Genomic DNA, 27,314 nt, shown 5'->3' with positions numbered 1-27,314 from the left:
AAAAGTGTTTAATTTGGATGATGTCTAATTTTATCTGTTTTCTTTTGCTGCTGTGACTTTGGAGTCTTATTTAAGAAACCACTGCGTATTTTACGGTTGTGAAGACTTAACCTTGTATTTCCTTCTAAGCATTTTCAGTTTTACACTTAGATCTTGTTATTCAGTTTGACTTCATTTTTATATATGGTATGTGGTAGGGATCCATCTTCATTCTTTTGCACATGGCTATCCAGTTGTCTGGAAGAAGGCAATGGCACCCCACTACAGTACTCTTGCCTGGAAAATCCCATGGATGGAGGATCCTGGTAGGCTGCAGTGCATGGGGTCACTAAGAGTCACACACAGCTGAGCGACTTCCCTTTCACTTTTCACTTTCATGCATTGGAAAAGGAAATGGCAACCCACTCCAGTGTTCTTGCCTGGAGAATCCCAGGGATGGGAGAGCCTGGTGGGCTGCCGTCTATGGGGTCGCACAGAGTCGGACATGACTGAAGCGACTTAGCAGCAGCAGCAGCAGCAGAACCATTACAGAGGGATTTTATATGTGTATTGGGACATGCCTTCAACACTCAGCCAGGAGCCTGACAACCCTGCCCTAACCTTCACTTTCTGCTTCTTCAGAGTCTCAAAGTCAGCCCAAGGTTGAGGTGTAGGGCCTTCTCAGGTCTTTTATGAGCATGAAGACAGCTAACTATAAGCTTGAGCTTTAGCATGTGTTTCTAAGTTTCCTGCTCTGAGACTTTCTTCACAAGCTTTTTGCTTCATCTGCTGTTTTCTCTAAATGTTGTTTATTTCACTGGGTAGCAGGGACTAAAACATTTGCCTATAAATGTTTTCAACAAAAAGTCTTTGCCCCTATTATCAGCTTTAGCACTCTTAAATGAGAATTTCTGTCAGTTGAGGTAAAGACAAACCTTTTAACAACAATAATTTTGTTGAAGCATAATTGATATGCAATTTTGTGTTAACGTCTACTCTACATACAGCAAAGTGATTCAGTTATACGTATGTATATATATACACACACACACGCCTTCTTTTTCATACTCTTTTCCATTATGGTTTATCACATGTGGTTCCGTGTGATCCAGTGGGACCCTGTTGTTTAGCCAATCTATATGTAATAGTTTGCTTCTGCTAATCCCAAGCTCCCAGTTGATCTGTCCTCCTGCCCCTTGGCAACCGCAAATCTGATCTCTATGTCTGTGAATCTGTTTCTGGTTTGTAGATAAGCTCATTTGTGTCATAGTTTAGATTCCACACATAAGTGACATCGTGGTATTTGTCTTTCTTTTCCTGACTTATTTAATGTGGCAGTCTCCAGGCCCATCCGTATTGCTGCAAATGGATGCTTCCTTCTTGTTTATGGCTAAGTAGTATTCCATTGTGTACACGTACCACATCTTCTTTATCCGTTACTTTGTCATGGACTTTTACACCGTTTGCATATCCTGGCTATTGTAAATAGTGCTGCAGTGAACATTGGGGTGCATGTATCTTCTTGAACTATTGCTTTCTCCAGATGTATGCCCAGGAGTGGGATTGCTGGATCATAAGGCAACTCTATTTGTAGTTTTTTCGAGGAACCTCCATATGGTTTTCCATAGTGGCTGCACCAATTTACATTCCCACAAACAGTATAGGAAGATTCCTTTTCCTCCACATTCTCTTTAGCATTTGTTATTTGTGATCTTTTTAATGATGGCCATTCTGACTGGTGTGAGGTGGTATCTCATTATGGCTTAGATTTGCATTTCTCTAATAATTAGGTGTGTTGAACATCTTTTCATGTGTCTGTTGGCCATGTGTATAAAAGACAGCCTTTTGAGAATCTCCTCCAGAAAGCCAGACAGAACAACTAAGAACAGTTTGCAAAGGTCGTCTGTTTTCTCTCCTCTACCAGTAGCAGGAATGTAGGCTGCTTGCTATTTTCAAGGCTACTGCTGAGCTGGGGGACTGGAATAAATTAAAGATGCCACAGAGCTCATTGTTCTTAGTAAAATTCAGTCATTTTTCTTGAATAAGTTCTTGCTGCATGCTCTTAGTTTCCAAAGTTCAAAAAGTTGTTGATAATTTTTTTTAAATCAGTTTTTTTCATTGCTCTTATGGAGGGGCAAGATTTCAGCATTCCTTAAGCCCTATTTTGAAAAGTTAAGAACTGAATTTTAACTTCTCAAGAAAGTCAATGGTAAATATGAAATCTGAGCAAAGTCACTTCCATTTTACATTCACTATTGAGTCAGCAGTGATAGCTCTGACCACTGAAAACAAGGGGTAGAAATTTGCTGAAGAACTATCCTCATTTACTTGAAAAGTTGGTATTTAGTCTAAGAATACCATGTTTAAGATAATTTAACAAGTACAGCTGCAGGAAGTGTGTTTATGCATCACTCTGTGAAATCACTTTTTTTGAAGGTTGACTCTTGTTTCAAATTCATTTGTCTCATTTTTCATTCTAAATTCTCTTGCACATGTACCAGAAAAAAATGAAGTGAGAGCTGTCAATACATTGTCTCCATTAGTAAAGAAAGAATTTGTAAACAACTGATGCCTGTTTCATATCTGTGACATCAAATGCTTCAGACAGAAATCAGTTGGGTTAATACCAATAATGATTCATTTTTTAAAATCAAATCGATAGAGTCAGAGTATCTTTTGAAAGCTCATTGTCTTGAATTTGAAATATTTGACATTAGAGTGAATTTCACTGTGAGTACAGTTCAAAAGTTTAACACTGAAGATAAAGTAATTGTTTTTGTAGTCATAATACAAAGAAATTTTGGGAAGGCACAGAATCATAGTAATAACAGTGTTCTTACTAAATTAGGAAACTATGGAGCAGAAATATATTTGGAACTGGTTGTATGCATGTATAATTCACAATTGTGTGTTCAAACAAGCTGTAGTATCCTACCAATAAAAATAAAAACTGCAGTTGTTAAGATTTACAAATATTTTTGTATCTTCACAGAGTAACTGAATCATAAAAATTTTGGTGACAAAGCTGATGCTGAATTCATAAAGTTATTTCATCCTAGCCACAATTGTTTTCTCCCCTCATTGTTCATTATCAAATGGAATTCAGAAAATTTTGAATCTCTGAAGAACCATAAATACACCAAAGTGATCTACAATGGTATTATATTATTTTGTAAATGAGTTATTTAAGTTTTGGTTGCATTGTATTCAGAAAACAGCATTTAAAGATCAACAGAGACTATTTGGTAAGTTTTATCCTGTAAAATTAGTCATAAAACAAAATTATTCTGAATAGAGGCAAAAGGTAGTATGTGTGAAAATACAGTGTTGCAATATCTACACATTTCAATTAAAGAGCTCTTACACCTAGGTAAGAAGAATCTTAGAAAACTAAAACAGATAAAATGGAGAGAAAATTATTGTTGAAAATATGCAATAATTCTTAGGAATGAAGGATTAGCATCTCCACACATAAAGACTACATCAAATTTCCTGCCCAAAGAATAATAAATAATAATTTTTAGAAATCCACATGAATGTACATTAAAGAGGGGTAAAAAAGCTAGTGTCAAATGACAAAGCTAAAACAATTTAGTCACATGTTTGATATCCTTTAGGCTTCCCAGGTGGCGCAGTGGTAAAGAATCCGCCTGCTGGTGCAGGAGCCATGGGTTCAATCCCTGGGTAGTTTCCCTGGAGTAGGAAATGGCAACCCACTCCAGTATTCCTGCTTGGAAAATTCTGCAGAGAAGCCTGGTGGGCTACAGTCCATGGGCGCATGAAGAGTCAAACACAACTGAGCTACTAACACACACACACTCACACACTCACACACACACACACAATCACACACACACAATCACACAATATGAGGAAGCAGAGAATGATTGACTAGGAAGTCAGAGATTTCCTTCTAAGCCAGCAGGTCTTATTTTCTAGGATAAGATGAGCCAGCTGAGGTGGAGGACTACATTTGGTTTTCTTGTCAGGCATTTCCTGAAAGTGCAGGATGTCTTACGTTTAGAGCTGTGACTTGGGCCAGACCACTGTGGAGTCCTCTGTTTTGTGGTTTCTGACATGCAAGTTCACTTTGTCTCAGGTCAGACACTACAGACCAGGAATCAGAATGACAGCAGGCTTCTTGCTGGCACCACAGAAAGCTTGAAGACAATGAAACAACACCTTCAAAATCTGAGTAAAAGTGACTTCTTAACCCAGTCAAATGAGCCATCACATGTGAGGGTTGAATAATGACATTTTCAGACGTTTAAATTCTTTCCAAGCACTGTCTCAAGAAACAACTAGAAGATGTTCTCTAGCAAAACAAGAGAGTAGATCTAGACAGGAAAGGACAAGAGTCCAGTTAACAGGTCCCAGGAGGGCCTTGAAAAGAGAAGTCCCTAGAAAACTGACCTGGCAGCCTGGGGTTTTGGGGGCAGGTTCCCTGAGGCCTTGGTACAAATGTACCCTATTCTTTTGTGAAAGACTATCCCTTTAAATGGACAGCAATTTACACTTGAAAAGGATTTCTTAAGTTTGTGATGTTTTCACTGCAGCATTCTTTTTATTGTGAGCTCGGGCTTCCCTGGTAGCTCAGCTGATAAAGAATTCGTCAGCAACGTGGGAGGCCTCGATTCGATTCCTGGGTCAGGAAGATCTGCTGGAGAAGGGAGAGGCTACCCACTCCATTATTTTTGGGCTTCCCAAGTGGCTCAGCTGGTAAAGAATCAGCCTGCAAAATGGGAAAATTAGCCTGGGTTTGATATCTGGGTTGGGAAGATCCCCTGGAGAAGGGATAGACTACCCACTCCAGTATTCTGGCCTGGAGAATTCCATGGACTGTTTAGTCCATGGGGTAGCAAAGAGTTGGACATGACTAAGTGACTTTCACTTCACTTTTGCATTCTTTCCCTATTTGTTTACAGACCATTACTGCTAAGTTGCTTCAGTCGTGTCCGACTCTGTGCAACCCCATAGACGGCAGCCCACCAGGCTCCTCTGTCCCTGGGATTCTCCAGGCAAGAACACTGGAGTAGGTTGCCATTTCCTTCTCCAATGCAGGAAAGTGAAAAGTGAAAGTGAGGTCGCTCAGTGGTGTCCGACTCTTAGCGACCCCATAGACTGCAGCTTACTAGGCTCCTCCATCCATGGGATTTTCCAGGCAAGAGGACTGGAGTGGGGTGCCATTGCCTTCTCCAAAGACCATTAAGTGATGCATAAAGAGAGGTATCACTGGAATCCTAAATTTCCTCTCCTGTGAAAGAGAGATAGAATCCTGCATCTTTGAACCTTAAGTATACTTCACTGTCCCTTCTCTGCTCTATGCTTATGTTCTAGCAGAAGACTAGGTTCCATAAGGCTTGCTGGTTTCCTTGGGGCTCTCTGGGTATGAGTCCTTCTAAGATTGATTCATGTGGAGCACTGATGATGGACCCCTGCACTGAGGCATAAGTGAGCCACTTAATTCAGAAATAGGATGGCTGTCCTGCTTCCACACACCATTGGGAGGTCTGGTTAGGCCTGAAGGTGAATGACCTCCTTAACAAGAAAGTAGAATGTTTACTGAAAGGAAAAAATTATAGAATAAAACATTAGGCCTCTCCTTTCAAAGAAGGGAACCTAGCATAGTACTCTGTCCCATAGAACTTTCTGTTATGGTAGAAATATTCTGGGTCATCTAATAACTTAGCTGCGGCTATTAAGTACTTGATAGTGAATGAGACCAAGGAACTGGAATTTTCATTTCATTTAGCTTTAGTTCACTTAAATTTATATTTAAATAGCCATTCTTGGCTAGTGGCTACCATATTGGACAATGCAGGTCTAGAAAGAAGTTGTCAGTGTTTCTGGTTCAGTAAGTTATGTTTATAGCTTCTTAGGGTTTTCTGAACTCATTATTTCCTCTCCTTTAGAGACAAATAATAACCTAGAATTCCAAGGTTTAGATTAATTATTTCAGGGAGAAGGGAAAGAGGGAAAGTAGAGGCTTAGGGGATGACATAACCTCAAGGGAAGACTGTGGGAGCAGCTAAAAATAAGAAAGGCAGAAGTATTGATATCGATTAGTTTTGGTAGAAGATGGAAGGAAGGGAGTTTAGAAGTCCTGTCAGGGATGAATGACTGAGTCTGGGCACTCAGCCGGCCCGTTGCTAGGGGAGCCCAGCCTGAGAGATCACACTGCATTAGCGTGAACTCACTTCTTTCATTCATTTTTCAAAATTAACTGCTCATTTCTTTTAAATAATATCTTTCAATTTAGATACTTAAAATTACCGTGAATAAACAAAGTGTGTTTCGCTTTAGTTAGCATAATCAAGGCAGTGATTCTTCTTAAAATTAATAGATGAAGTCTAATGTGAACATTTACTGACAATTTGAACACCAGAAAGTGCACGATGGCACATGTGTGCACATACACTGCGAATCTTATCTTACATCTTTTCTATGAATGACCTAGGCTCTTCCCTAATTGGTTGACTGAAGAAACGTGAGCAGAGATCCAAAGGAATTTCCTGTCCCTGCTCTAGAATGCATGATTGCCCTCCCTCAACTTGGCAGTAGGGCCCTGACCTACATTATGGAACTTGCACACGTCTCTCTTTCACGCAAACACACACACACACACATACATGTGCTCCTTAATTTTTCATAAACCTGAATAGATAACCAGTTTTCTGAGGCTTCACTTTCTCTCAGAAGAAATATCAAGTTTCTCCAGTCCATATTTGGCCAAATGTCTTCTGTCTTCAGGGAAGTATCAACATTTACTTCAAACGATTGTGGATCTGGAGGACCAGAAAAATACTCTTTGGAAAGTAATAAGTAATAAAAAATTTAAATAACTTAGATTTGATTCAGAACACTCTTACCAGGGTTCATTGCCTCAGGAAAAAAAAATATTGACTATTATAGGGAACTCTGTGATGGTGCTGTATAAAGTTTGATGGGAAAAAAAATACCAACTCAACGCTATTTATTTACAACAAATACAAATAGCTATAGCAGTACTCAAAGTAATATGCTCTAATATATTTAGGACTTTAAATTGGATCTGAAACCCTTCTTTCAAAAGTAAAAAATCTGTTCAACAAGTCTTTATTTCAAGATCTCAAAAGATTGGCACTTAAGCAAATTTCAGCAGATTAGTGAGGGGGAAAAAAAAAGAATCATTCAGGAAAAAGAAAAACAGACATTTTGGATAAAATGTTCTTCAGAGGGGCTAGAAATGCTATCATCTTTTCTTTTCTAGCTCTTTCAGTTCTCGTACCAGAAATTTCCAAGTGTCCAGGAATATGACTAGTCATATACATTTGTCGGTCAGTGACATTAATTGGGTCTGTCCTCTATGCCAAATGTGAACTGATGGCATGGGGGAAATTTAAAAGAACTGCAAGATCAGATTTTCTTCCCTGCATGTGAGAAACTGCATATGAAAAGCATATTCATAGACTAATATATAGTGAGAGCATATGAATAGTGGAAAGTCTCTAGGTACATAATTAATGAAGGCTCATTGAGTACAGGAATTAAGAGAATTAGGTCAAGTTAATCAGGAAAAGTTCTTAGGAAGTGATTTTGAAGCCAGATTTGAAAGGTAAGAGAGAGTTTAATGGAATAGTATGAGAAATACCTCCCTTTTTGCCTGACCATCTCCCTTTGAGGATGGTTATAATTTGGGGCTTGTCTTTCATTGTTGCACTGGTTAATGGCATGAATGGAGCCAGGCCTCATGACACTGCAGATGCTGTTGTGCTAAGCTACAGAACAGGCAGGGGATGGGCACTATTCTATGATCCCTCTCTTTGAGTGCCAGGTTTCAAGCCAACTTCAGATCAAATGAGGGTACAGATCCTTCTTAAGAAAACAAGAGGCAATTGAGGACAGGAAAGCCTGCTGTGCTTTTTGAAACAAAAGAGTAGCTTAAGAGCAGAGGCACCTTGGAGTCACAGGGAAAAGGAGGGCCCTTGGAGGAGAGTGGTCCTCTATGGATCCCTGGGGGCAGTTGGTGAGGGCTTGTTAGGGATCTAGGGGTATCCTAGAGGTTTGGTGGAAGGGTGTGGCTGAATATTTGCTTCTACTCAGATAAGATGGTCACTTCTGCCAAGGACAGGGAAGGGGTGGAGACGGGGGACAGGGGGTGCGTGGAAAAGTGATGAGTTCAGGCAGTTGGCACAAGGTGGGCAAATGCTATGATTGAAGGGAGTGAGAATGCAGTAGGAACAAAGTGATTTTTTTTAAATTTATTTTTATTTATTTGGTTGTGCTGGGTCTCATAGAGTCGGACACGACTGAAGCGACTTAGCAGCAGCAGCTGGGTCTCAGCTGTGACAGATGGGATCTTAGACCTTTGTTGTAGCATGTGGCATCTTTAGTTGCTGCATGTAGGATCTAGTTCCCCGCCCAGGGATCGAACCTGGACCCTCTGTGTTGGGAGCAGAGTCTTAGCCAGTGGACTTCCAGGGAAGTTTCTCAGTGATATATTCTGCTGAGGGAATGTGTCAAGATGTTACAGAGTTTTGAGCAACAATGACTCAGGCCCTGAAAACTGAGTTGTTGATTTTCAGGTAGAAAAGCAGGGAGGGCACTTCAGACAGTGGGAGAAGATGGGCAGAAAGCATGACAGGGCAATGTGTCCAAAGAGGCTGCATCTGCACTAAGGTGGAAAGTCCCTTTCCTTTATCAGGGGAGATGGGGAAATAGGGAGAGGAGGAAATTTTGGTCATCAGGCTTGTTAAAGCAAAGCAACGTAATGACTTCATCTTCTAGTTCAGTGTGCCATTGGCAAAGTCCAGACAATGGCAGACTCTACCCATCCAACTGCCTAAAGCCTTCAACAAATAAATTATAAGGAAAAGAGAAGAATTTGGGGTGGGGGAGGTTTAAGGAGGCTTAAAGTACATCTTTATCACTTGAGAGAAAAACTACTCAGGAGCATAAGAAAGGCAGCAATAAAAATCAGAGTGGTAATTATTTCAGGAAGAAGGGAAGAGCTTATGATGGGGGCATATGATGGGGCAATGTTCTACTTATTGACCTGAATCATAGTTATAAAAGTGTTTGCCCTAATCATTTTCTTAAGCTGTACATTTGTTTGGTGAAATTGTCTGAATTTCTGAAGGGACGTTTTAAAAATAAAGGAATGAGTGATACTTTTCCAAGAGTGAACTGACTTTCATGCAGAGCTGGGTATTACGTGTAGAAGAGATCTTACCGACATCCACCCCAGCACCATCCTCAGTGAGGTGAGCTGGAGTGTTGATGACAGGGAAGCCCAAACATGCTGACGATGGCAAAGATCAGCTTGGCGTCACCCTGGCTGTTCAGAGCTTGGGAGCTGAAGGCACAGTGTGCTCTAATTTGTGAACCACCAGCTTCCACAACTCGCCTTTCCCACGCAGCTTATATAAAAAAAACCAATGAATACAACACGCATGACCACAGGTTCCCCTGACCAGAAGGTCTCAGGTCTTTGCATTCTACTTTGCATGGGTTGGGGCTTCCCTGGTAGTTCAGCTGGTAAAGAATCCACCTGCAATGCAGGAGACCCCGGTTTGATTCCTGGGTCATGAATATTCTGTGGAGAAGGGATAGACTACCCACTCTAGTATTCTTGGGCTTCCCTGGTGTCTCAGTTGGTAAAAGAATCTGCCCACAATGTGGGAGACCTGGGTTGAAAAGATCCCATGGAAGAATTATCCTTTTGGAGAAGGAAATGGCAACCCACTCCAGTATTCTTGCCTGGGAAATCCCATGAACAGAGAGGCCGGGTGGGCTACAGTTCATGGGGTCACAAGAGTTGGATACGACTGAGTGACTAACCCACCACCACTTGCTTGGGTAGCTTAAATTTAGATTGCTTGGCTTAAAGTATATTAATTAACTCTTCAGTCTGCATTTTAAGATGAGGACCAATGTGGTTCTAGGGCAGAAAAAAAAATGCATGAAAACTCCATGCCTTTCTCTCTCATCAATAATCTCTGCATTGTGCAGGTTGGGTGTTGAGTTTCAGATCACATCCCCCAGTTCCTCAGTTTCGCATGTTTGTTTTAGAGTAAGGAGTTAAACATTTCAAACTGTGGATTCCAGCGCTGAACATACAGGCAGACTTTAAGCTGGAATAATAATAAAGCAATAAGGAATATGGCTAAACAAATATGTTTCCAATCCCCTTTGTCTTCTTCAAACAGCTAATGCAGATGTCTCTGTCCTTATTAGCCAAGCACTTGGCTTCTACGCCTGCCCTTCCCCTGGCACCGGTGGAAGCTGCATTTCTTGAACAACACTTTCCCATGAAAAAGGCTGTCAGACTCTCTTAAATATAAACAAGAGAACGTGACTAGGGACTATTTTTGTGTGTGTGATGCTTTTGGTACTGGTCCCCGTAGTAATTCTGGCTTGCTCATTGTAATGAGTGAGGTTTGGACCTTGCTGTCCTCATATGTATATTAACTCTTCACACAAAGGCAGGGAGGATATGGTGTGAATAACAAATAGAGGATCAGATGCTCAGGTCAACAGGGCTTTTACAAATGAACACTGTTCAATGTCCTAGCCAAGGTCAACTGAAACTGGAGTGCTACTTGGCAGAAGGAGAAGAGACTGACAAAGTGCTTTCACAGTTTGAAGGCAATTAACTATCAAGAGTTAATCAGCAAGTGTTAGTTATATTTATAAAAGAAAGTTCACTTTTGAATAGTTTTCATGGTGATCTCTTGCATGGAATTTGTGAGAGAGTAAAGTCTCAGCTTTCTACTACCCTTTTGAAATGGGTCATTCTACGTAGCTGAGCACTCTTTATAGCCAGAAATTTAATGAGGGTCAGAGAAGGTTGTGAGCACACATTTGGGGAGAATTGCAGCTGCCAGGGACAGTCTGGGAGCTTGTAGGGGGTGGGTGGAGCAGATGAACTCTGTCTCCTCTCTACAGGCTGAGGACACAGTTATCAGCCAAGAACAGAGATGAACCTAAGGGAGGAATGGGAGTAGCTGAATGGTACTTGACATAGATGTCTTCCAACCTGGCAACAACTCTCCAAGTTGGATACAAAGGAGGAAAAACAGGGAGTTAGGTAACTTGTTTGAGCTGGTGGATGGTGCAGGTAAGTCTGACTACAGATCCCTTTCACGGAGACGTCTCTGGAAAGAATGAGATGAAGATTGACTGCTTTTTTTCTGTTTGCTCAGCATCTTTGGCCTCTGGAAATGCTGTCAGTCATGTAGCCTTCCCTTTCCCATGGTGTGGATGATGAGAGGGAGTAGCAGGGTTTGGGCTGGCCAATCAGATTGCTCAGTATCCCTGGGCTTAGTGAATTGTGTGGGTGTGCACATGAACCAAAGGGGCCACGGTATTTTCATAGATTGATATAGATGCTGGCAAGAGGAGTTCTCTTTTTTCTTGCTGGGACTGGAAGCCAAAAGATGGTATAAACCTGGAGCTAACTGGGACATGTTTCCCGCCATTTGGAGTCTGTTTGAGGCTGAAGTCATTGTGATGGTATAATTTGAGGACACTTTAGCGTAAGGGAAACATCCTTTTTTGTTTTCTTGAGCTATTTTGATTTGGATCTGTACTACTGACTGTGTGTTTTGATTAATATAATACCAGTTGCCCACATTTATCCTAGTGGTAAAACTGATAGTGCCTCTGGGAAGTGTTCAGCTGCTAATCAAAAATGAATATGGTATTTTAAAAGATAAGAACATCTGTTTCTAATAGGGATGGCCTAATACTGGTTATTCAAGTTTTCTTAACAGGAAACCAATTATTATCTTGTATGTGAGTCAAAAATGGCAACTTCCTTTAGGTTTGTCTAAGTTCCATAATAACTTATTCTGACATATAATTAGAGTGTTCTGTCTGGGAAATGCCTATATTTTGTAAAAAGGTGAGCTGAGGTAAAGGAAAAAAATTATGATCAGTGTAGAGCAACACTGAACCGGATTTTTCAGAGTCTGAGAAAAAGGGAAAATGATGCTTTAGATCTTAAACTGCAGTCCCAAACAGCACACTTCTTTCTGATAGGTTATAAGAATGTCACTGTCTGAAATTACTCATTGAAGATAGGTACCAACAGACATCTGGGAAAATCATCTCAGCAGCAGCCCACCTAGGAAATGATCTGTTAGGGCTATAGCTAAGACTTGGGTATTTCTGAATTTCAGCAAGAGGGTTTAGGTGATGACCTTCAAGAAAGCCATCGGCTTAAGCACAACTACTGTAGTCTACAGATATGCTATAATCTTCCAAACAAGGAGGTATAAAGACAAGTCTTAACAATTCAATACAGAATATTTCAAAAAGAAGGTTGTTGAGTACTAATCCAGACTTGTACCTGGAATGAAGATACTACCTAAGCCTGAAATCCCAGGTTCCCATGACTGGCTTAATACACCTCTTTAGAGCTCCTCAGGATCCACTAAGCTGCTGCTTCATGTTTCTTTGGCTTTATAAGATAATTGCATTAACTGGTGTTTGAGGTGTTCCACTTTCAGGTAAAGAGTTACTGCTACTGCTAAGTCACTTCAGTCGTGTCCGACTCTGTGCGACCCCATAGATGGCAGCCCATCAGGCTCCCCCATCCCTGGGATTCTCAAGGCAAGAACACTGGAGTGGGTTGCCATTTCCTTCTCCAATGCATGAGAGTGAAAAGTGAAAGTAAAGTTGCTCAGTCATGTCTGACTCTTAGCCACCCCATGGACTGTAGCCCACCAGGCTCCCACATCCATGGGGTTTTCCAGGCAAGAGTACTAGAGACGATATTTCTGAAAGGATCCTTGAAAGTGCCTTCTAGCACTTCTTGTCTCAAAGATTGTGACTCCTATTCAAACCCTCCTTCCAACCCTGACACAAAATTTTACTGTGACAGATGCACTCAGTCCCAGACACATTTGCAAAGCCCTATTATCCTCTGAGGGCTAACTGGCTTACTTGCCCAAGCTCTCTGCGCTAATCTCTCCTACCCTCCTTCCCAGCACAGCACTGTACAACTCATGAGCACATTAGCAAATACATTTGTGCATTTACGTGTACATGTATTCTCTCTTAAATATGAAGATAGATGGCAACAAGATAGGCAATTGTTTGCCTTTTTAGAGTTTATATCCTCTGAATAACTTACATGCAAATACAGGTTGGCAGGGGAAACCTATCAACTAATTGTCCCAACCCATTCCATAAATACACTTCTCTGTATCCACATACACCTTTTTCCACATGTTAGTGGAGAAGCTGTCCCATTACCTGTTCAAGACTAACCTTGATACCTGAGACATTTCCCATCCTTGACTCCTCGTGGCATTTTCTTCTTTAATCAGTTCCTTACTCATGAATCTTGGCCTTTTCCATTTTTGTTATCTAGTTTCCCTTTGCATATAAATAAAAGCCAAATATAGGGTAATCAGATGGTGATTGTATGCAAATACACCTGTACAAATAACAGAATAGTAATGCAATTTTTGTTGCTTGTACATTATTAGTTAATCAGTTTCCTAGCATGCTTCTTGAACTGAAGAAAATTAAACTCTTGGCAAACAGTGATCCCACAAAGATACTACCAACTGGTGAAATATTTTTGAAATAATTAGCTCTTCCCATCTGTCTTAGTTCAGGCTGCTATTACAAAATACCATAGACTGGATGGTTTAAGCAACACATACTTATTTCTCTCAACTCTGGAGGCTAGAAGAGATGCCATGAGATTCAGGGGCTGGTGAAAGCCCTTTTCCTGGTTTGCAGATGGCTGCCTTTTTGTTATATTGTCACATGGTGGAGAGGGGAAGGAGGTTAGATGGTACTCTGGTCTCTCCCTGTAAGGGCACTAATCCCATCATTAAGACTCCACCCTCATGACCTCAGTTCAGTTCAGCTCAGTCATGTCCATCTCTTTGCAACCCCATGGACTACAACATGTCAGGCTTCCCTGTCTATCACCAACTACCAGAGCTTGCTCAACTCATATCCATTGAGTCAGTGATGTCAGCCAACCAACCATCTCATCCTCTGTTGTCCCCTTCTCCTCCTGCCTTCAATCTTTCCCAGTATCAGGGTCTTTTTCAGTGAGTCAGGTGGCCAAAGTATTGGAGCTTCAGCTTCAGCATCAGTCCTTCCAAAGAATATTCAGTCCATTTTTTTCTTCTTTTGGTTTCTTCCCTTAACTTGCACCACTTGACTTAAAATCTAAGTTATTGTTGCCTAATATTACGGTTCTGTCTTATTTTTAAGCTCTTGGACATCACTTATTATCATTAAAGCATATTTAAATTACCCACAGAAAATGAGTCTCTTCTCAGCATGGCACTCAGTTCCTTCCTTTTGGATTCAATTTCCTTCTCTCTGAAGTGTGTCTTCCACTAGTCCTTTCAGTGAGGGTATGCGACTTGTAAACTGTTTCAGAATTTGTTTCAAAGTGTCTTTATTTTTCCCTCATTCTTTAGTGATAGTTTTTCATGGTATCTGATTATAGATTGACTACTATTTTCCCCAGTTCTGTGAAGGTTTGATCCTTTTGTTTTGGATTTTGTTTCTTGCTGATGAGAAATGTGCTATCAGCTGGTCCTTTATAGATACTCTACTTTTTTTTTCTGGGTGTGGATAAAATTTTTCTCTTGGTCCTTGTATTCAGGAGCTTCATTACTGTGTGACTCAGTGTGTTTTATTTTTATTTATTTCACGTTGGACATTGTATGCTTCCTCATTCTAAAGGTCAAGTATTTAAAAACTCAGGAAAATTCTCTACTCTTCTATCAAATATTGACTTTCATCTCTTATCTCTGGCCAAAGGTCAGTAAACTATGACCTGGGGCAAAAATCTTGCCACTGCCTGTTTTTATAAAGTTTTATTGGAACACAGCCATGCCCATTTGTTTACATATTTGTCTATGACTGCTTTTGCATTACAACTTCAAAGTAGGGTAGTTGTAAAAGGAATTATATGGTCCACAAAGCCTAAACAATTTATTGTTTGTTTCTCCACAGAGGGAAAAAATTGTCAATCTCTGCTCTGCACCTTCATTCTAGAACTATTTGACATAAGTGGTCATCTAGAATTTATTATATTAATAATAATCTCAATTTGGAATAATTTTATTTTTTCACTGATTTCTGGGTAATTTTATTTTTTTTTTTAGTCTGGCCATTTTCTGCTTTATTTTGTATATCACTTCTACGTAAAAACTGGTTAGCCAGTCTGGCATATTTTTGAAACCAGAAATTTGCCTAGCTTTTAATACATCATCCTAACCAAAACATTCATGACAGCTATCAAGAAGTGATCTAATCATCCTGTGTATCAGGTTTCTGCAGATAAATAAAAATCAATTCAGAGAAAGAGAATATATATGTAGAAAGAGATTTGTCTAAGGAATTGACTCACAGAATTATGGAGGTTGGCAAGTCCAGAATCTGCAGGGTGGGCCAGAAGTGGAGACTTCAGGAAAAGCCAGTATTGCAGTTCAAGTGCAAAGGCCGTCTTCTGGAGAATTCACTCTGTGCAGGCATCTTTTGCTCTATTCAGTCCTTTAACTCATTGGATGAGACCTATCCACATTATAGTTTGCAATTTGCCTTACTCAAAGTCTGCCAGTTTAGAGTTAATCTCATCCAAAACCATCCCCACAGAATCAACCAGAATAATAATTGACAAAATATCTGGGCACTGTGATCCAACCAAGGTGACGCAATCTTAACCATCACAAATCTACCCCCTGGCAACTTGGCACCCACATTCATCTTAAACCATGCTTAATCTCTAAATAAAGATAGTTATAAGGTCATACTTATGCCTAACGTAATACAGCTATCCTATATCCAATTGAAAATGCACTAACTCTCCTCTCAGAAAAGGATGTCAAATCCTTGGTAATTTTTACTTTTCTCCTTGATATCCTTTAACTGAAATACTATGAAGTGAATGAAGTGAAGTGAAGTAGCTCAGCTGTGTCTGACTCTTTGCCACCCCATGGACGGTATCCTATCAGGCTCCTTCCTCCATGGGATTCTCTAGGCAAGAATACTGGAGTGGGTTGCCATTTCCTTTTCCAGGGGATCTTCCTGACCCAGGGATTGAACCCGGGCCTCCTGCATTGCAGGCAGACACTTTAACCTCTGAGCCATCAGGGAAGTGGCTATGATGAGAAGTTAAAAACACTTAAATACTATGATATAAAGTAAATACAGTTTATGTTATATGATAAGGGGGTAAGAGGGGGGGAAAACAAAGATATTTGCAATATATACATATATACACAAATATATTCATAAATATATTCATTGGAAGGACTGATGCTGAAGCTGAAACTCCAAAAGTTGGCCACTGATGTCAAGAACTGACTCATTTGAAAAGACCCTGATGCTGGGAAGATTGAAGGCAGGAGGAGAAGGGGATGACAGAGGATGAGATGGTTGACTGGCATCATCGACTTGATAGACATGAGTTTGAGCAAGCTCTGGGAGTTGGTGATGGACAGGGAAGCCTTGAATGCTGCAGTCCATGGGTTCGCAAAGAGTCAGACATGACTGAGTGACTGAACTGACTGATATTCAGAACAAAATAAAGAAGACAGATTCATGACAATTACGGTCCTGGTTTCTGTGACTGGTGGTGTGGTTGTAACTGGTGTTTATAACTGTTGTCTTCCAAAACTCATTCTGTATTTCTTTTGCTCTTAGCAAGCACCTTATCTGCTCATGGTTCTTAGTCTGATGGGATGACCCAAATCTTCATTCCTGAAGGATCTCAGTTACTAGTAGTCCTTTTTGGATTGGGTTGATATAGTTTTCCATCGATTTTAATCACAGGACATGGCAATACTAAGAAATGTCCTAAGGGATCTCCTATATTCCAGACACCCTTCCTTACCTCCACCATGGCACAGCAGTCCAGTTTCTCCTAGGTAGTCAGCATCACTCACCCCAGCCAGCACAGGGACTCCATTTATAAACTGTTGATTTAGAGACATAAGGAGCCCAAAATGACTGGGTGGCAGCCCTAACTTCTAGCTCGGTGGAATCACTATTGTGTCTCCCAGTAGAAGCATTCCTCTATTAGGAACTAAAAACTCTAGGGCATCAGATCATAAGGTTGCAGAGAGAGGAAGCAAATAATCTGCTATTCAGTCACTAGGGGGTAATAGAAGTATCATTCTTGTTTCTACCCCTGGATCCCCTGACCCACGAATCCTGGCTGTAGGAGAGAAAGCACCATTTATTGGAGATGCGAAGCATAGACAACCTCCTAGAGAACCTGTTCCAGTACAAGATACTGCCGTTTAACTGGGGCTGTTACCGAGTCTTCAAAAGGCTGTCCCATTGTTTTATCAAGCCAGTTGCTTCAGGCTGGTGGGGACCATATTAAGATCAATAAAGTCCACAAGTATGGGCCCATTGCTGTACTTTATCTGCTATGGAATGATTTACCAGTACCACGACAGTAGACAAGTCCATGGATGGTAGTTTTGACAGAAAAAGTGAATGCATGGAAGACAACTCTGTATCCATAAGAAGCGTCTCAACTTTTTTCCCCCTGGCACATGCTCTCCTGTCACTTCTCCTTTCTAAAACTGTGGATAATCATAAACATAGCTGACTGACTTGTTGCAGGTACCAGAAATAAACTAGAACTGTGGGAAGCTCATGAATGAATTAACAGTATTTAAAAACCAGGAAAAATGTAATAGATCTTTATATAACATCACTGAACCCACAAAAGTATTGAAGCATTTATATGCCATAAATCAACCTGGGCTATAGAAATGCTTGAGTAAAACCTCTGCAAATATATAGTCAGGGGCTTCGCTGGTGACTCAGATGGTAAAGAATCTGCCTGCAATGCAGGAGACCAGGATTCGATCCCTGGATTGGGAAGATTCCCCTGGAGAAGGGAACGGCAATCCACTCCAGTATTCTTCCCTGGAAAATCCCATGGACAGAGAAGCCTGGCAGGCCATATAGTCCATGGGGTCAGACAAAATTGGGCAAAACTGAGTGACTAACACTTTCACTTTCCCCTTGTACTAAACATAACCCTCTTGGAAAGGGAAACACCAGTGGCCCATATTTTAAACTAAAATGCATACTGCTTTTAGGAAAAAAGGAAAGTCATTTAAGGCAGCTAATTAAAATGCCATTTAAGCAATTACAGTGGGTAACAGGATGATAAAATCATTAGCAAAGTAGAAGCTTGTCACTGAAGCTCCCATATGATCTTACTGACTAGATCAGGCTTCATAGACATCAGATAACTGAAGTCTCCAAGCTTCATCAAGTCAAGTTTCAGAGTCCTGTTTTTTTTCTGAGAAGTTCTAAAGCAAATAAAAGGAAAAGCTATGGTAAGAAAAATATGCCATCATCTGTGGTAAGAATTGATCTGAAGTTTCAGCATAAAAACTTGTTCTATATATATAAGCCAGGTAGGTCAAGTACCTGCTGAATACTTACACATGTTAGCGCTTTGCCAGCTACTCTGGGGAAGGACAGAAGAGATATTAAATGCTATGAGATGCTTCTGCCAAGGTGAGAAAACCTAGACATACTACAATTAGAGCCCAAGACAGTGGGTTTTATAAGAATTAACCATGCAGTGCCAACTATTAATATTAGCTATGGACATCAGGGATGAATTCACACCCGGAAATATTATATATTATTTGGTTCCAATTTGGGTGAAATCTTTTTATAATTCCAACCACTCAGTTGTTTGTGTTGCCTGGAATAAGAGCTTCCAAGGAAGCTTAGCACTCCTGTTCTGCTTCAATTATAAATTCCGTGCCTGTGGGGGCTTCTTTCTCTGGCTCTAAGTACATCCCTATAAGGCCCTGACCAGGCAGCTCCTGGTCATATAAAGTGTGACGGGACAGGGTGGCTTGTTCTGGGTGCAGCACTAAACCTGGTGGCCCCTGCTTTACGGTGCTGCTCCCCAGCTCTGGACGCAGACGGCCCTGTGCCCACGCCTTTCGGCTGAGCCTCCTCCATTCTGTCTCTCCTCTCCTCCGCATGGAGGAGGTTGGCCTCCTGCTTCCAATTCTGTCTCCTCCCCTTGATGGCCTCCATAGTGTCTCTTTCCTGAGATACCAGCAGGTCTTTTATGTCAGTGGGACTCTGAGTTCTAAACACCACTGACACCCGAATCCACTGTATCCTGGATTATTGCACTGTGATACGTGGCAGAGGAAGAAAATCTTTTAAGTGACTGCTCTCAGGGGCCCAGCGGTCATGCTCTGCTCTGCTCTGCCTTTACCTGTGGCTTTTCCTCAGACTCCCGTCCTCAGCTCGCTTCTTTTTCACCCCTACGTACACTCCTTGGACAACCTCATGCACGCCTCTGGATTCCACACCTCTGGATTCCACGTCTCTGTTTTCTCTGATGAACCCCCGGTTCCTCTTCCAGGTTTCTGAATGTGGACTGCTCAGGGATCTCAGTTGTAATCCACAGAGGCTGGCTTGAGCAGAAATGTGAATTATTAATATCAAAGAAATATTGTATATTAATAGCTCTCAGAATTGTTGGCAAACTGAATAACAAGACTCAGAAAATGCACTGGGAGAAAGGGAAGCCAGAGTTACTCTCCCTCGCTTCTTAAAGTCACTGGTCGTCAAACCCTATGAATTATGCATTATAAATGTTTCTTAAATACATATCCTTTTAATTTAATTTTCTTGTATTTTTTAAATTTATTTTTGATTGAAGGATAATTGCTTTACAATGTTGTGTTGGTTTCTGACGTACCTCAACATGCATCAGTCATAGGGGGACATATGTCCCTTCCCTCTTGAACCTCCCTCTTACATCCCACCACATCCCACTCCTCTAGGTTGTCACAGAGCCCTGGTTTGAGCTCCTTGAGTCATTCAGCAAACTCCGCCTGGCTATCTATTTTACATATGGTAGTTTATGAGTTTCCATGCTACTCTCTCCATTCATCCCACCCTCTTCTCCCCTCCCACCTCTGTGTCTACAGCTCTGTTCTCTATGTCTCTGTCTCCATTACTGCCCTGCAAAGAGGTTCATCAGTACCATCTTTCTAGAGTCCGTATATATGTGTTAGTATATGATATTTACTTTTCTTTCTCTGTCTGTCTTCATTCTGTATAATAGTCTCCAGGTTCATCCACCTCATTAGAACTGACTCAAGTACATTCTTCTTTATGGCCAAGTAATATTCCATTGTATATATGTACCATAGCTTCTTTATCCATTCATCTGTTGATGGACATCTAGGTTGGTTCCATGTCCTAGCTATTGTTAATAGTGCTGTGATGAACACTGGGATGCTTGTGTCTTTTTCAATTATGGTTTCATCAGGTTATATGTCCAGTAGTAGGATTATTGAGTCATACAATGATTTTATTCCTAGTTTTTTAAGGACTCTCTATAACTGTCCTCATAGTGGCAGCATCAATTTACATTCCCACTAAGAGTGCAAGAGGGTTCCATTTTCACCACACCCTCTCCAGCATTTATTGTCTGTAGATTCATTCTGCCCACTGTGAGATGATATCTCATTGTAGTTTTGATTTGCATTTCTGAAGAAAGCTGAGCGCAGAAGAATTGATGCTTTTGAACTGTGGTGTTGGAGAAGACTCTTGAGAGTTCCTTGGGCTGCAAGGAGATCCAACCAGTCCATTCTGAAGGAGATCAGCCCTGGGATTTCTTTGGAAGGAATGATGCTAAAGCTGAAACTCCAGTACTTTGGCCACCTCATGCGAAGAGTTGACTCATTGGAAAGACTCTGATGCTGGGAGGGATTGGGGGCAGGAGGAGAAGGAGATGACAGAGGATGAAATGGCTGGATGGCATCACTGACTGGATGGACATGAGTTTGAGTGAATTCCGGGAGTTGGTGATGGACAGGGAGGCCTGGTGTGCTGCAATTCATGGGGTCGCAAAGAGTCGGACATGACTGAGTGACTGAACTGAACTGAATAATGAGCAGTGTTGAGCGTCTTTTCATGTGTTTATTAGCCATCTGTGTGTCTTCCTTGGAGAAATGGCTGTTTAAGTTACTCTGTCCACTCTTTGATTGTTTTTTTGTTTGTTTGTTTTTTTCTGGTATTGAGTTACATGAGTTGCTTGTATGTTTGGGAGATTAATCCTTTGTCAGTTATTTCATTTTCTGTTATTTTCTCCCATTCTGAGGGTTGTTTTTTCACCTTGTTTACAGTTTCCTTTGCTGTGCAAAAGCTTTTAGGTTTAATTAAGGCCCACTTATTTATTTTTGTTTTTATTTCCATTACTCTAGAAGGTGGGTCATAGAAGACCTTGTGTGATTTATGTCAAACAGTGTTCTGCATATGTTTTCCTTTAAGAGTTTTTATAGTTTCTGGTCTTACATTTAGGTCTTTAATCCATTTTTAGTTTATCTTTATGTATGGTGTTAGGAAATGTTCTAGTTTCATTCTTTTAGCTTCAGCTGTCCAGTTTTCCCAGCACCACTATTGAAGAGACTGTCTTTTCTCCATTGTATATTCTTGCCTCCTTTGTCAAAGATAAGGTGCCCATAGGTGTGTGGGTTTATCTCTGGGCTTTCCATCTTGTTCTATTGGTCTACATTTCTGTTTTTGTGCCAGTGACATAGTGGCTTGATGACTAGCTTTGTAGTATAGCCTGAGGGTTGATTCCTCCAGCTCCATTCTTCTTTCTCAAGATTGCTTTGGCTATTTGGGGTCTTTTGTGTTCCTATATGAATTATGAAATTTTTTTCCTAATTATGTGGAAAATGGCACTGGTAATTTGATAGGGATCACATTGGATCTGTATATTGCATTTGGTAGAATAGTCATTTCAACAATATTGATTCTTTCAACCGAGGAACATGGAGTATCTCTCCATCTGTCTATGCTGTCTTTGATTTCTTTCATCAGTGTCCTCTAGTTTTCTGTATACAGCTTGTTTGTCTTCTTAGGCAGCTCTTTTGTCTCCTTTATTCCTAGATATTTTATTCTTTTTGTTACAATGGTAAATGAGATTGATTCCTTAATTTTTCTTTCTGATATTTCATTGTTAGTGTATAAGAATGCAAGTGATTTCTGTGTATTAATTTTGAATCCTGTGACTTTAGCTCTAGTAATTTTCTGAAAGTATTTTTTGGGTTTTCTAGGTATAGTATCATGTCATTTTCAAACATGATAGTTTTACTTCTTCTTTTCCAGTTTAGATTCCTTTTATTTCATTTTCTTCTCTGATTACCATAGCTAGGACTTCCAAAACTATTTTGAATAATAGTGAAGACAGTGGGCACCCATGTCTTATTCCTGATCTTGGAGGAAATGTTTTCAGTTTTTTACCATTGAGAATAATGTTTGCTGTGGGTTTATCATATATTACCTTTGTATGTTGAGGTAGGTTCCTTCTATGGAGAAGGCAATGGCACCCTACTCCAGTACTCTTGCCTGGAAAATCCCATGGACGGAGGAGCCTGTTAGGCTGCAGTCCATGGGGTCGCGAAGACTTGGACACGACTGAGCGACTTCACTTTCACCTTTCACTTTCACACATTGGAGAAGGAAATGGCAACCCACTCCAGTGTTCTTGCCTGGAGAATCCCAGGGACAGGGGAGCCTGGTGGGCTGCCGTCTCTGGGGTCACACAGTGTCGGACACAACTGAAATGACTTTGCAGCAGCAGGTTCCTTCTAAGCCCAATTTTGAAGAGGGTTTTTTTTTCCCCCCCATAAATGGGGGCTGAATTTTGTCAAGAGATTTTTCTGCATCTATTGAGATTATCATATGGTTTTAAATCACATTGATTGATTTGCATGTATTGAAGAATCCTTTCATCCCTGGGATAAACCTGACTTGATCATGGTGTATGATCTTTTCAATGTGTTGTTAAATTCTGTGTGCTAGAATTTGTTGAGGATTTGTGTTTTTATGTTCATCAATGATAATGGCCTATAACTTTCTTTTTTTGTGCTGTCTTTATCTGATTTTGGTATCAAGGTGATGGTGGCCTTGTAGAATGAGTTTGGAAATGCTCCTTCCTCTGCAATTTTTTGGAAGAGTTTCAGAAGAATAGGCATTAGCTCTTTTCTAAATGTTTGATAGAATTCACCTATGCAGCCACCTGGCCCTGGGGTTTTGTTTTTTGGGAGATTTTTGATATTCTCTTAAAAAATTTTCTCAGACCCTTTCTTTTTCACTTCTTCTTTTGGGACCCCCTATAATTTGAATGTTGGTATGTTTAATATTGTCTCAGAGGTCTCTGGGACTATCCTCAACTCTTTTCATTCTTTTTCCTTTATTCTGCTGTTTAGCAGTTATTTCCACCATTTTATCTTCCAGCTCACTTATCCGTTCTTCTGCCTCATTTATTCTGCTGCTGCTGCTGCTGCTAAGTTGCTTCAGTCGCGTCCGACTCTGTGCGACCCCAGAGACGGCAGCCCACCAGGCTCCCCCGTCCCTGAGATTCTCCAGGCAAGAACACTGGAGTGGGTTGCCATTTCCTTCTCCAATGCATGAAAGTGAAAAGTGAAAGTGAAGTCGCTCAGTCATGTCCGACTCCTAGCAACCCCATGGACTGCAGCCTATCAGGCTCCTCCATCCATGGGATTTTCCAGGCAAGAGTACTGGAGTGGGGTGCCATTGCCTTCTCCATCAGTTATTCTGCTATTTTTTAACTTTAGCAATTGTGCATTATTAGAGTATTTTTAATTTCAGTAATTGTGTGTTCATCTCTATCTAGTCTTTATTTCTTCTAGGTCCTTGTTAAGTGTTTTAATTGATTCTTGCATTTTCCTCCATTCTGTTTTCGAGGTTTTTAGATCATCTGTACCATCATTCCTCTAAATTCTTTTTCAGGTAGTTTGCTTATTTCCTCTTCATTGATTTGGTCTTGTGGGTTTTACCTTGTTCATTTGCACAATATTTCTCTATTTACTTTTTTTTCCTAACTTACTGTGTTTGAGGTTTCCTTTCCCCAGGATTTAGGGTTGTATTCCTTTTTCCTTTTGGTTTCTGCCCTTGGTGGGAGAGGTTGCCAGTGGTTAGAGTAAGATTTGTATTGGGAGGGACTTGCGCCTGTGTTCTGGTGGGACAAGGTGTTTTGTTATTTTTTCCCCTTATCAGCAGGGTTGTGTGAGATGGTATGTTTTGGAGTGTCTGTGGGAATCCTGTCTGCTGGTGATTGGGATTGTGTTTGGTCTTGCTTGTTATTTGGGTGAGGCATCCTGCACTGGCTGCTGCTGGAAGTTGGGTGATGCTGGGTCTTACAGGCAGAGGCCTTCAGGGAAGTTCTCACTAATTAATACTCTTTGGAGTCAGGAGTTCTCTGGGAGTCTAGTGTCCTGGACTCAGTGCTTCCACTTGAAAGGCTCAGGCCAGATCTCTAGCCAGGTAACCAAGAGTCCACAATCCACATGTTAATGGCATTAAAGAGGACTAAAACAAACACTCAACAACAAAACAAACAAAACAAGAAGCAAGGCAAATGGTAGTGGTAAATACAAAATAAGACAAATGAAAACAAAGGAACACACACACACACACGTATACACACACACACACACGTATACACATACACACACACACACGTATACACATACACACACACACACGTATACACATACACACACACAAAACCAAAACAGTCCAAGGAAAAGAAAGTACAAGAGAGTAACCCAACAAGCAAAGGAAACCAACATGATATCAACCAATTAAAACCAAAACACAAACCTAAAAAAACCAAAGCAGAGTGCCAAGTGAAGAATAAAGCAAACAAGGAAAACAAAACATGGTAAAGTAGAGAAAGAAAAGGAAGAAAAGAAAAAAAAATAGAAAAGTACAGTGAAAGTGAAGTTGCTCAGTCGTGTCTGACTCTTTGCGACCCCATAGACTGTAGCCTACCAGGCTCCTCCCTCCATGGGATTCTCTAGGCAAGAATACTGGAGGGGGTTGCCATTTCCTTCTCCAGGGGATCTTCCCGACCCAGGGATCGAACCTGGGTCTTCCGCATTTAGGCAGACGCTTTAACCTCTGAGCCACCAGGGAAGCCTCTGAAGTTAAATAGAAGTATATAAAAAAGATTTATGTATATTAAAGAATAACTACAACAGGAAAAGAACAATAAGAAAAGCAATTAAATAAATAGAAGAACAAAACCAAAATTTAAAAAAGAAAAATTCCACAGAACCACAAAAAGCCAGCACAGATATAGAAGTATATAAAGGAAATAAAAAGTGTGATTAAAAAAAAAATGTTCTCAAAAGTTTACAGTAAAAAATAAATTCAACAACTGGAGCAAAAGAGAAAAGAAAAAATAATCCAGAACCAACAAGTCAAAATATAGCCATAATAATAAATGTTTTTCTCAGATCTCAGTTGTCAGCATTCTTTCCCTTGCTCTAAGTCACAGTCTACATCTGCCTCCTAGGATACCCCCCAATACTGCACTGGTCTCTGGACCTGTTGTGGGGACAGCTCAGACTCTAATGTGGCCCTATGTTAATCTTGCCTTCAGTGTCCAAAACCGCCAGATCCAGTGCAGTTTCTTTTCTGTAGACACAGTTTGCCTAGTTGATTGTGTGGATTTAAACTGTAGCTCGTACAACTGGTGGAAAGGTTTTTGATCTTCTTCCTTATCCACACTGCCCCTGGAGTTCACCTGTGGTTTTATCTCCACGTCTGCATGTGGGTCATCCACAGTTTACTCCTGAGGCTGCTCTGGAAACTTGGGTTTGCCCCAGTGAGGTCCATGTGTGGACATGGGGCAGCTGCTTGGATTGCAAGGACCCTGGTAGTGCCAGATACACAGGGGAACTGGTAGCCATGGGAGCAGGAGATATGCTGCTCTCAGGGTGGTTTTTCCTAGCCTCTGGCAGCTCTGGTCCAGTGAGGATTGAGCATGGAGGTGGCACAGCTGCTTGGATCACGGGGACCTTGGTGGCACCAAGTGTGCAGGGATGACGGCAGCCTCAGGCGCAGGAGCTATGGCACTATAGAGTCCTTTTCTAGCCTCTGGCAGCTGGTGTCCAAAGGGCCTCCCTGGCTGGGGTCCTTCTCTATTGCTCAGCACATCAGGCACTTAAAGGGCCACCCTCTCTGGGGTCTTTCTCTATTAGTCAGCTGCTCGTGCTGGCACGTGGCGGGAGAGAGGCTACAGTGATGGCTTCACCCCTACGCATGACTCAGCAGTATTGCCTTGCTTCCATGGCTGCTCAGCTTTCTTCCAAAGGCATTTGGCACCACAATCTCCTCCCTCACATCCCTTCCAGCCATCTCCCCACAGTCAACAACAGGCCTCACCCTGGAATTGCTCTCCAATTCCTGAGCTCCAGCTCCCAGATGCCATGTGTTCCAGTGGACTTGCATCCCTGTCTGGGCTATGTAGGACTGCAGCAAGGATTGTCTTTGTGGCTCTTACTCCATTCAAACTGTCACAGATCAGCTGCTGCGCTCTATAACAGCCCCACACTCTTCCCCTTTGTCTCAAACAAGTGCTGTGCTGTAGGGGTCTGACCCCTGCTTCAGTTCCCCCACCCCCCTGGGTTCAAGCTCAGTCCAAGTTCAAGCTCACTCTCCTCTTTTTTTCTTCCTTCACCCTACCAAGTTTTGTGTGTATCTGTATACTCCTTTCCAGTGGTCAGGGACTCCTGCCCAATCTTAGCTGGTATTCTCTGAGATCTTCTGCATCTGAAGGTGTATTACTGACGCATTCAAGGAGAGAAATGCACTCCACATTCGCCTACTCCTCTGCCATCTTCTCTCTGCACTGCATCTCATTTTCTGAAAGCCCTCTGCACGGCTTTCAGCAGATCCTTACAGCAAATTCAAAATTCATCATTTCTTGTCTACATTACCCAGGTGCTCCGTAACTATTCTCACAGCTTCTGACACCACTCCAAGGCCCTTGTTAGAGTTTCCGCCCTATTTTTTATGGGATTATTTGACTGCCTCTTCTAATTTTCTAATTCTACTTTCTTCAGCTTTGTTAATCTCATCTTTTCAGCTATCTAAATGTAGAACAATGAGAGAACCATCTCTAGATAAATGGAATTAAGTTGTATCATGACAGCTTAGATTATCACTCTCTGCGTTTTCTCACTCTGAGATCAAGAATGCTCCTCTGTAAAATTGACTCTTAGGAAAGAGTAAACTGAAAGGAAAAGAGGCCAGGTATATCAACCTTGTTATCTGCTCTGGACTTTGATTATAACATGGTGCTTATTCTCATTGTCGAGCTCAGGTTGTAGTAATAGCTTCCTAGACGGTGTCTAGTGGGCCACAGCTCCTAGCATATATTCTTTTAAATTTCCAGACTATTGCATCTAGGCTGTACCTATGCTTCTGTTTAACCAATAACATTTGGGAGAAATGACCTTATGTTGGTCCTGGGTCTTGGGAAGACT

The sequence above is a fragment of the Capra hircus genome, chromosome 20 (assembly GCF_001704415.2).
Source record: "Capra hircus breed San Clemente chromosome 20, ASM170441v1, whole genome shotgun sequence".
Taxonomy (NCBI): domain Eukaryota; kingdom Metazoa; phylum Chordata; class Mammalia; order Artiodactyla; family Bovidae; genus Capra; species Capra hircus.
The sequence above is the reverse complement of the archived record's forward strand: the minus strand, read 5'-3'. Positions refer to the sequence as shown.